At 38.3% G+C, this 9,777-nt stretch overlaps 1 pseudogene; it reads left to right on the forward strand.

The window, feature by feature from the left end:
• The first annotated feature begins 834 nt into the window (after nucleotides 1–834).
• Nucleotides 835–2,133, forward strand: LOC119522187 (annotated as a pseudogene).
• The last annotated feature ends 7,644 nt before the right edge of the window (nucleotides 2,134–9,777 follow it).

Genomic DNA, 9,777 nt, shown 5'->3' on the forward strand with positions numbered 1-9,777 from the left:
AACTGCACAGCAGGACAAAAATTTACCCACTATTTTATTCTCCATATCAAATAATATTTTTCTATAATTGTCCAACCTAGTTCAACAGAGGCTATACAATGAGCATTACATGGTAGCATAGTCCAGATAATACACCACCAGCAATATAAAAATATTCCACCTTTGAACAACATGAAACTCCTGTAAGGACTAAGTTCCATGAAGATAAAGTCCCATACTTAAATATACTTCCCTTGTAGCAATTAAGTTCCCAAAGAAATTAAAATCAAGAATTATCTTCCCCCCAATTTATTTTTCTTTATTTCAGCCAGAGGAGGTGTCACCCAGATGCCTGGATGGAGACTCATTTCCTTCAGCAGCTGTAAGCTTGGCTCTATTTCACTGGGATTATAATTCCTCCAGAACTTCTGGAGTTGGGTTGATCCAACTCCACAGGTCCCTTGGGTCTCACTTTTCTCAAGTTCCAGTCCCACACACAAAAAATTTAGGGCCCAAGTCAACAACAAAATGACAAACAACCCCAATTAAAAAATCAGTAACGGACTTGAACAGACATTTCTTCATATATAAATTATACATATATATATAGCCATATATAAAAGATATATAAATGACCAATAAGCACATGAAAAGATGCTCAACATCATTAGCCATCAAGGAAAGGCAACCAAAACCACAATGACAATGGCCCACATTGCATGGTCAGATGGCAGCACCAGCAGGTAAAGGGCAGGACTTCAGGTTGGGTGCTGGCATGGCTGTATACCAGCGTGGGTCAATGACTAGTACAGCATGGACTGAGAATTATTTTCTTGCATGCTTGTTTTCTTCAAAATGAGTGTTAGTATTGCCTTATTAAGGTCTTTCACAAGGTTTTTGGTGTCATTTACCCTTCATAGGAAGAGAAGGGATTTATATTCAACAATTCTGCAGGGATACAGGTCTTCCAAAATACTGGCTGTTTTCTATCCCAATAAGGAGAATACATTCCCTCCTGAACAGCCAGAGTTGGTTGCTGGAAAGCTATAATGAAATCTAGTGTGCAAGAAGAGGGTGTTTCAACATTCTCAAACAGCAAAGATGAAGATCCTCTAGCTTCCACCAGAGAGTTAACTGAGATGTGGAGATTGCTTTGCAGAGAAGTACCAGAACACACTAGTGAAGAAAAGCTAAAAACCATGATGAAATGTGCTTCTAAATCATCAAAAATTATTTAAAATATTTATGTATTAAGAAAAAATGAAAAAGCTATGGAAATTGTGGTGGTTTGAAGCTGCATGTACCCCAGAAAAACATATTTTTAAATTTAATCCATTCCTGTGGGTGTGAACCCATTTTAAGTATGACCTTTTGATGAGAATACTACAGTTAAGGTGTGACCCACCTCAATAAGGATGGGTCTTAATACTATGGCTGGCAATCTTATAGGCAGAATGAAATTCAGATATATATAAAGTCACAGGAAGCAAGAGGTTGGACATAAGCTGAACCTGGAAAAGAAAGGAGAGACCAGAAGACACTGTTATGTGCCTTGCCATGTGAAAGAGGAGCCAAGGATTGCTGGCAGCCAGCCCCAGAATGCCACAGTCTTTGGGAGAAAGCACTGTCTTGATGATGCCTTGATTTGGACTTCCTTTTAGCCTCAAAACCATAAGTGAATAAATTTCCACTGTTTAAGCCAACCCATTGTATGGTATTTTCTTGAGCATCCTAGAAAACTAAAACAGAAATTAAAAAGGAAATGAAAGCAGCAGTAAATGAAGAAAAAAAAAAAGAACAAGCTACTAGAAAGCACTGAGGAAGATAAACAGCAAAACTTTGTATTTCTCGACTTATGGATAGGAATATGGACATTGCAATGAGCTGGAAGGGTACACAGGCCATGCAGTTTGTATAACCTTTAGTTTTTGACACGGCTTATGATAATTATATGAAACTGAAAGAACTTCAGAATACTCTTTCTCAAATTTTAGAAGTGAAGGATGGAACAGAAGAAATGTTGATCCTTTCCGTATTTATTTCTGCAATCTTAAAATAGATAGAGCTTACTATAGAGAGTTAAAAGTTATGGAGAGACATGAGACAAATTGCTTTCTTAATGGAATTTTACTGAGATATATTCACACAGCATAAAAACCATCAGAAGTATACAATCACTGGCTCACAGTATCATAACATGGTTGTGCATATAGCCCCATGATCATATTTAGAACATTTTCTTTACTCCAGAAAAGAAATAAAAAGAAAAAAGAAAATCCTAATCCCCCCATACTCCTTATCCCCACAGTTTATTGACCCACAGTGTTGGTGTGATACATTTGTTACTGTTGATGAACAAGTATTAAAAAATTATTGTTAACTATAGTCCATAGTTTGCAATAGATACATTTTTCCATATATCCCTCTATTATTAGCTCCTTATAACCTCATACACCTGCTCTAGTTCATGAAAGAACCTTTTAATATTTGTACAATTAATTATGGACATTGTCCACCACAAGATTCACTGTATTATACATTCCCATGTTTTGACCTTAAACTTTCCTTCTGGTGACATACATGACTCTAAACTTCCCCTTTCTACCACACTCACACACCATTCAGCACTGTTAATTATACTCACAGTAATGTGCTACCATCACCTCTGTCCATTTCCAAATGTTTTAGTTCACCCTAGTTTAACGTTCTGCACATATTAAGCAACTGCTCCCCATTGTTTAGCCTCAATCTATATCCTGGTAACTTATATTCTATATTTTATGTCTATGAATTTACATATTATAATTAGTTCATATTAGTGAGATCATAAAATATTTGTTCTTTTGTGTCTGACATTTCACTTAACATAATGTCCTCAAGGTTCATCCATGTTGTTGCATGCTTCAGGACTTCATTCGTTCTTACTGTTGAATAATATTCCATCATATGTTTATAACAGTTTGTTTACCCATTCATCTTTTGATGGACACTTGGGTTGTTTCCGTTTTTTGGCAATTGTGAATGCCGCTTTCAACACTGGTGTGAAAATGTCTGTTCACGTCTCTACTTTCAGATCTTGTGAGTATATCCCGAGTAATGGGATTACCAGGTCATAGGCAACTCTATACTTAGCTTCCTGAGGAACCACCAAACTGTCCACAGTGGCTGTACCATTTTACATTCCCACCAGCAGTGAATAATTGTTCTAATTTCTCTACATCCTCTCCAACACTTGTGGTTGCCTGTATGCCTAATCGCCATTCTAGTAGGTGTGAGATGATATCTCATTGTGGTTTTGATTTAAATTTCCCTAATAACTAGTGAAGCTGAATATCTTTTGATGTGCCACTTAGCAATCTGTATTCCCTCTGTGGAGAAATGTCTATTCATGTCCTTTGCCCGTTTTTAAATTGGGTTGCTTGTCTTTTTATTGTTGAGATGTAGGATTTCTTTATATATACTAGATATCAAACCCTTATCAGATATGTCGTTTCACAATAATATCTCCTACTGAGAAGGTTGCTTTTTCATCCTTTTGACAAAGTCCTTTGAAGCACTGAAGTATTCAATTTTGAGGAGTTCTCATTTATCTATTTTTCCTTTCACTGCTTGTGCTTTGGGTGTAAAGTGTAAGAACCGATGGCCTATCACTAGATCTTGAAGATGTTTCCCTACATTTTCTTCTAGGAGGTTTTTTAAATGCAATTTTATTGAGATACATTTACATACCATATAATCACCCAAAGTGTACAATCAATTATTCACAGTATCATCACATAGTTGTGCATTCATCACCACAATCAATTTTTTATTACAGCAAAAAAGAGTAAGAATAAAAATAAAAATAAAAGTAAAAAAGAACAGCCGAAACATCTCATATCCCCCCATTATTCATTTACATTTTGTCCCCTTTTTTCCTACTCATTGGTCCATATGCAGGATAAAGGGAGTGTGAGCCACCAGGTTTTCACAATCACACAGTCAAACTGTATAAGCTATATAGTTATATGATGCAAGTATCAAGGATACTAGATTGCTTCTACAGTTTCAGGTATTTCCTTTTAGCTATTCTAGTACACTAAAAACTAAAAAGGGATATCTATATAATGCATAAGAATAACCTACAAAATGACCTCTGGACTCCATTTGAGATCTCTCAGCCACTGAAAGTTCATTTTGTTTCATTTATCTTCCCCCTTTTGGTCAGGGAAGCTTTCTCAATCCCATGATGCCAGCTGCAGGCTCATCCCTAGAACTCATGCCCCACATTTTCAGGAAGAGTTATACCCCTGGGAGTCATGTCCTATGTGGGGGGGGAGGGCAGTGAGTTTATCTGCCAAGTGGGCTTATAGAGAAAGGCCACATCTGAGCAATGAAAGAGATTCTCTGGGGGTGACTCCTGGGCACCATTATAAGTAGGCTTAGCCTCTCCTTTGCAGTAACAAGCTTCATAAGGGCAAGCCCCAAGGTCGAGGACCTGGCCTACTACAATGGTATTCCCCAATGCTGTTGCAAATATATTAAGAGTTCCCCAGGTGGGGAAGTTTAATGTTTCCACATTTTTTCCCAGGCCTTCAAGGGGGCTTTACAAATACTTTTTATTCTCTGCCCAAATTACTCTGGGATGTATCAGGGTTTCACACTACCCCATACAAACCAACCAGATCTCACCCCCAATTAAAGTTTCCATGTAACTATGGTGTTTGAAAAAGCTGACCATACAAGTTAAATTATATAGTATGCTATAGAAAGTATAGATTTTGCACCAAATAAACATCTCTTCCATTGTTCTCACACAAGTTGAGGTTTTAAAACAGAGTCAATATCATCCTTTTCCCTTTAGTCTGGCTTACCTTAGTTCTAATCAAGTCCATTTGTTCACATCTCTAATAAAAGCCTGATCTCTTTTTAAGCATTTTTAATATTTGCTGTATGGGGTAATGCTGAAATTCATAGCTGCTGAACTCTGGCTCTGAGTCTCAGGTGCCACACAGATACCTGAAGTTACAGGGACTGACCAGGTTTTACACACACATCTCAGCATCTCAGAATTCAGAGATAACCATTACAACTCATGAATAGATGTAACTCTGACTGCTTTAGGAGCCCACAATCTAGGAATCTTTACCATAAGTCTTCCCCTGATAACCCATGCTCTCAGAGTCAATCCCTAGGGTTTGCACATTATAGTTAGTCCATATTAGTGAGGTGTTATAATGTTTGTCTTTTCAATTCTGGCTTATTCACTCAACATACTGTCTTCAAGGTCCATTCACCTAGGTGCATACCTCACAACTTCATTTCTTCTTGCCACTGCTCAGCATTCCATTGTGTGTATACACCACAGTTCACCATTCCATTTATCAGTCAATGTACCCTTAGGCCCCCTCCATCCATTACGAATTGTGAATATGGCTGCCATAAACACTAGTGTGCAATGTCCACTCATGTCCCTGCTCTCAGTTCTTCCAAGTATATACCCAATAATGGGGTTGTAGGACCATATGCCAACCCCATAGTTAGCTTCCTGTGGAACCACCACACTGCCCTCCATCTGGGCTGTGCCATTCTGCTTGCCTACCAACAGGGAATAGGCACATCCCCTCTCCACACTTTCTCCAGCACCTCCATCCCTCTGTTTATTTTTAACAGTTTTATTCACACACCATAGAATCCACCCTAAGTAAACAATGATTCCCAGTATAATCACATAATTATGCATTCACCACCACAATCTATATGAGGACATTTCCATCTCTTCCCCAAAGAAAAAGGAAAAGGAGAAAAAAATGAAGAAAAAAATACAAAAAATAGAAGAAAATTAAAAATAAAAATACAGTGAAAAGGTCAGACAACGTCACCACCACCAAGCATCCCATATCACTCACTTATATACCTCTTTCTCAGACATTTATCTTTGGTATATTGCCTTTGCCACAATTAATGGAAGTATCTTTCAATGTTACCATTAACTATAGACTCTATTTTGCATTGATTGCATTTTCCCCCTATATCTTCCAATTCTCAACATCTTGCAATGTTGACATTCATTTGCTCTCCCTCATTTAAAAATATCCTTATGTTTGTACATTGAATCACCATCATTGACCACTGTTCTGGTTTGCTAATGCTAACATTTTGCAAAACACCAGAAATTGATTGGCTTTTATAAAGGGGGTTTATTTGGTTACAAAGTTATAGTCTTAAGGCCATAATGGTGTCCAAGCTAAGTCCTCAACAATAGGGTGCCTTCACTGAAGGATGGCCAGTGGTGTCCCGAAAACCTCTGTTAGCTGGGAAGGCACGTGGCTGGCATCTGTTTGCCCCCAGTTTGTGTTTCAAAATGGCATTCTCCAAAATATCAGCTTCCAATGGCCATTTTCAAAACGTCTGTCTCAGCTGCAGCTCTCAGTTCCTTCTGTTTGTCAACTGTTTTATATGGCTCCAGTGATTTAATTCAGACCCATACTGAACGGGTGGGGTAATGCCTCCATGGAAATTATCCAATCAAAATCTCTCCCACAGTTGATTGAGTCACATCTCCATGGACATAATCAAAGGATTCCAACCTATTAACACTAACACATCTGCCCCCACAAGATTGCATCAAAGAACATGGTGTTTTGGGGGACTTAATACATCAAAACTGGCAAAACCACTCTAAGTTTCACTAAGTTATACAACCCCAGTCTTTATCTTCTATCTTTTCTTTTGGTGTCATACATGTTCCTAGCCTTCCTATTTCAATTGTACTCAAACTCATCTTTGTTCAGAGTGCTTACAATATTGTGCTACCATCACACAATATTGTACTGTCCATTTCTGGATCCATACAATAAATCCTGTTGAACCTTCTGTACTCCCTCAGCATCAAATGCCCAATTTGTAACCTCTTTCTATCATCTGATATACTGTGTTCTCAACTTTAACTCTCAAATTTCACTTATCAAAGTTAGTTCACATTAGTGAGCCCACAGAGTATCTACCCTTTTGTTTCTGTCTAATTTCAACTCAACATAATGTCTACTGTATACCATTTTGCCTTTTTTATTTTATGTCTATCTTACTTTATTTTTATTTTTCCCTCTTCCTCAATTTTTACCCTTACTGATAGTCTGCATTTCTACACTCTTCTCCAAACCCCTGTCTCCTGTCTTTTCTGTCTTTTCCTATCTGCTTGTAGTGCTCCCTTTAGTATTTCTTGTAGAGCAGGTATCTTGTTCACAAACTCTCTCAGTGTCCACTTGTCTGAAAATATTTAAAAATCTCCCTCAGTTTTGAAGGACAGTTTTGCTGGATATAAAATCCTTGGTTGGCAGATTTTCTCTTTCAGTATTTTAAATATATCATACCATTGCCTTCTCACCTCCATGGCCTCTACTGAGAAATCCACACATATTCTTATTGAGCTTCCTTTGTATGTGATGGATCACTTTTCTCTTGCAGCTTTCAGAATTTCTCTTTGTCTTTGACATTTGATAATCTGATTATTAAGTGTCTTGTAGTCCATCTACTTGGATCTATTCTGTTTGGGGTATGCTGTGCTTCTCAGATCTGTAATTTTATGTCTTTCATAAGAGATGGGAGATTTTCAGTGTTTATTTTCTCCATTATTCTTTCTGTCCCCTCTCACTTCTCTTCTTCTGAGACACCCATGACATGTATATTCATGCACTTCATATTTCCATTCAGCTCACTGAAACCCTGCTCATATATTTCCATTCTTTTCCCTATCTGTTCTTTTGTGAATTTCAGATGCCTTGTCCTCCAGTTCATTAATCCTTTCTTCTGCCTCTTCAAATCTGCTGTTGTATGTCTCCATCGTGTTTTTAATCTCTTCTATTGTGCCTTTCATTCCCATAAGTTCTGCTGATTGTTTTTTCAAACTGTTGAGTTCTTTCTTATGTTTGCTCAATGACTTCTTCATATCCTTCATCTCTTTTGCCATATCTTTCCTCAACTCATCGATTTGATTTTTGAATTGATTTAGGAGATTTGTTTGATTAGTAATTAGTTGTTTCAATTCCTGTATCTCAGTTGAAGTGTAAGTTTGTTCCTTTGACTGGGCCATATCTTTGTTTTTCCCTGTGTGATTTGTAATTTTTTGTTGTCTAGGCATCTGCTTTCCTTGATTACCCCAATCAGATTTTCTAATACCAGATGGGCACAGGTCTCAAGAGGAGGCTGTATTCAGTGTTAGGTTTCCCTGAGGATGAGACCTAGCAAGTTACCAGACTTTCCTGTGAGGCCTCCAGACTCTGTGCTTTTCCTATCCTGCCCATCAGGTGGTGCTTGTTAGTCCTCAGCTCCCCACTGGTGTAAATAAGTACAGTGTGTTCAATTCTCAGTGGACCTTGTCCTGGCCAGGGGCTGAGGGTGTCAGAAGCCAAGCTTAGGTTGTTTCTGTTTTTGTTTTCCACCAGGCCCTGGGGTCTGAGTTCTCTGAGGGAGGGCTGCCACATAAACTGGGCCCCACCCCCCTCTTTTCTTAGGGAAAATAAGCCCTTTAGGGAATTGTCTCCTACATTTGAGTTTTTCCTTTGACCATCTTAATTCCACCTTTGTCTGGGTCAGTGCTGACAATTGAAAATACCTGAAGCTTTCTCTAATGAGCTACTTAGAATGAGAGAAAAAAAAAGGGAAAAAAGCAAGAAGTCCCCTTTTCAGAGCCAGTCCCCAGCCCTCCAGTTCACCAGGCAAGAACCAGAATTGTTACCTGGTCTAAATCTCACCTTACACCAAATGATACATATTTTGTTATGTCTGAAAAACACTGGAAAAGTTGGGAAGAGGTTCCTAAGTTTGTTTCCAGGGGTAAACCTACTGGTTGTTTGAATATTTTCAGCATTCTCAAGAATTTGCAAATAGATTAAAGAAGTTAAAAGCTTTTAATTCATTTTCAAAATGTTCATGGGGCACAGCCCTTTTCCACTATTCTGATCTCAGCATTCTCCAAAACCCACTTTTTAAATTCAATTATGTATTTTTTTCCCCATCAGCCCTGCCTCCTCTCTGCCAGGATAAACCTCTAGTTTCCTTTCCTCCTTCCTTCACATTTATCTGTGCTCATAACCTGTATTCAGTAGTCTAAATTTGTTAATTAAAATTGTAATTGGAGCTTGGTTGAGCTACATTCCCTTGCTCCCAGTAGGGACTGCTTCTTTTTCCCATAGCAAGGTTTTGCAACTCAGCCTGCCATGCTGCTGGGGGAGGGGCACCCACTCCACAGTTTGGGGAGCTTTACTTACAGTTCTATGCTGCAATCCCAGCCATTCCACCCATTCCAGACTGATGTAGTATGTTGTCTGGTCATGGATTTCCCCTCACTGGTTGTTCCAGACTATTTTCTGGCTGTTCCTGGCTATTTACTAGTTGCTCTAGGGGACTAACTCTCTAGGAGTTTTATGGTGCTGGTTCTTATATTTTGGTCTTTGATCCATTTTGAGTTAGTTTTTGAACAGGGTGTGAGAAAAGGGTCCTCCTTTATTCTTTTTGGTTAGGGATATCTGGTTTTCCCAGCACCATTTATTGAAGAGACTTTGTGTCCCAGTTGGGTGGACTTGGGTGCCTTATCAAAAATCCATTGACCTTAGGTCTGAGGGTCTATTTCTGAACTCTCAATTCAATTCCATTGATAAATATGTCTATCTTTATGCCACTACCATGCTGTTTCAACCACTGTGGCTTTATAATAAACTTTAAAGTCAGGAAGTGTGATACCTCACACTTCCTTCTTCTTTTACAATATAATTTTGCCTATTTGAGGCTCATTACTCTTCAAAATAAAATTGATAATTA

This window comes from Choloepus didactylus, chromosome X (assembly GCF_015220235.1).
Source record: "Choloepus didactylus isolate mChoDid1 chromosome X, mChoDid1.pri, whole genome shotgun sequence".
NCBI lineage: Eukaryota > Metazoa > Chordata > Mammalia > Pilosa > Megalonychidae > Choloepus > Choloepus didactylus.